The 2,325-nt window shown below is 35.8% G+C and overlaps 1 non-coding gene across 1 annotated transcript; it reads right to left on the bottom strand.

The window, feature by feature from the left end:
- Nucleotides 1-1,966: 1,966 nt before the first annotated feature.
- Nucleotides 1,967-2,072, bottom strand: LOC122030772. The gene has a single exon (XR_006125610.1). It is a non-coding gene; the product is annotated as a small nucleolar RNA R71 (small nucleolar RNA).
- Nucleotides 2,073-2,325: the final 253 nt, after the last annotated feature.

The following is a 2,325-nucleotide window of genomic DNA, read 5'->3' on the forward strand; positions in this document are numbered from 1 at the left end:
AGAGGAGAATGGGCAGGGCCATGTGAACCTCACACGGCCGTGCCATGGGGCTGTGTGGCACCCAAACCTCACCTCTATTTAAACCCTTCTTCAAGATTTGAAAGGGGATCTTCTCCCTCTTGGGGAGGGAGCGAGATTTGGGGCTTTCCTTCCAATCTTGGGAGGATTTCTGGGCGATCTAAAGGTGGATCTTCAATGGAATCGGCTCTGGGAGCGTGGATTGGATCCGAAGACGAAGCTCCATCTTAGATAAGTTTTCTTTCTCTCCTCTTCTTGGATTGGGGGATCAAGAAATGCTTGTAATCTTTGTATTTTCAGATTTATTTCTTTGATTCATGGAGTAGATCTCTTTGTTCTAGGATGGAGGGAGTATTTGTATGATGAATTGATGTAAACTCTTGTGGATTTGCCATTTCCTTGTTTCTATGATATTGTCTTATTTGTATCAATTCAATCTTGGATGTATTGTTGTGATTTGGACCTAATTCATATTCTTGATTGATTGTTTGAATGTCTTGTGGATCTTGTAGAGATTATCTCTCACTCGATTTTCTGAGGGAAGCACGTGTAAGGTGCAAGCCCGTGTAAGGACGTGTGAGGGATGAACTTTAGGGGGGAGATAGGATAATTCAAAAAGGTAGGATAGATGTATGCATTAATCTTTATATCTTATGGGTTGAGAGGCAATGATTTCTATGTTGATTTTCCGAGGGATCTTCGTGACAGGAACATGCCCGTGTAAGGACAACATAGGCTCATATCCAATTGATCTCATTTAGGTATAGATTTCAGTCCTAAGCCGGTTGTCTATTGCAAGAGAGAACTGGCAACCTTTTATAAATGTTGGACAATTGAGAAATAGGGTTTGGTAGATCATTTACATTGAGGAATCTTACAAAGAAACCAAAAATCCTAGAACATTCTTTTATCATAGCCCATAATCTTGTTTGTTGATCTTTCATTCCTATGTTTACTTTTCATTAGTTACATTTAGCTTTTGGAAACCAATTAATTAGTTGTTTAGCTAACTCGTATTGAAACATTTCTAGTGCTTATTCCAGTCCCTGTGGATACGATAATCTTTTATATTACTTGCGACATTTCCGTACACTTACGGAACGTAACAAGTTTTTAGCGCCGTTGCCGGGGACTCCGCTATAACATTTGAGATTATCAATTGAGTTAGACTAGACATAACTTTTCTTTCTTTCTTTACATTTGCATTGTTGTAACTAATTGTTAGAATTCTGTTTTCATAGGCTTTCCCTTTCTTGTATAACATTCTTGTCAATTCTTTTTGTTTAACTCTAATTCTGCATCTTGATTCTAACATTCTTGTCTAACTTTTCTCTGTTTTCTCTTTTGATCTAGTTTCTTTGTTCTTTTCTTTTGTAAACATATCTTGCAATCTTTAGCATATGAATTATTCTAGACATTTTTCTTTTTCCTTTCGTCTTTTCTTTCTTGTTTTCATTATGCACTTTCTTTCTTGCAATTTAAATTTTGCATTTTCTTTCTTGTTTTTCATATTGCATTTTATTTCTTGTCTTTGATTCTTGATAATTTGTTTTTTTCTTGAATATCCATGAGCACTAACATGTCAAGCAGACCCATGAGAAATTTTTCTATACCCTTTTCTGCAAGATTTTTATCTCCCATTGTGCAATCTCAAATTGAAGTAGAAAGTTTACAACTAGACCCAGAGATAATTTTCTTGATACAAGGTCATAAATTTGGAGGAGAAGTATCAGAAAGTCCTTATCTACATCTTGAAATATTTTTAGAGATTTGTGATTTGGTGAAATGTGAAGGAGTATCAGTAGATGCAGTTTGATGGCATTTCCTTTCAGTATCAAGGATAAAGCAAGGACTTGGCTATATTCTCTCTGTCCTCAAAGTATCACAAGTTGGGAATAATTGGAGAAGTAATTTCTGAATCATTTTTTCCCTCCAATTAGAACATTGTATATGAGGAATTGCATAACAAATTTTGCTCAGGCATATGGAGAATCATTTTTTGAAGCATGAGATAGATTTAAGAGTGTTCAAAGACAGTGCCCTCATCATGGTTTTGAAAAATGGTTGATTTTGCACATATTCTATGGGGGAATTTCTTTCTCAGACAAGAGTTTATTGGATTCATCAGCTGGAGGTTCTTTTATGGACAAAAGTGTAGATGAAGCTTATTCATTAATTGATCAAGTGACATTGAACCTCCATGAATGGTCAAACAAAAGTTGGATGGAATTTCCCTCAGATATTCAAGAAGTGCAAGCCATAAATGTAAGAGAGCCTGTCAAACAAAATGAAGTTCAACCACCTAAA

The sequence above is a fragment of the Zingiber officinale genome, chromosome 10B, assembly GCF_018446385.1.
Source record: "Zingiber officinale cultivar Zhangliang chromosome 10B, Zo_v1.1, whole genome shotgun sequence".
In the NCBI taxonomy this organism is placed as follows: Eukaryota; Viridiplantae; Streptophyta; class Magnoliopsida; order Zingiberales; family Zingiberaceae; genus Zingiber; species Zingiber officinale.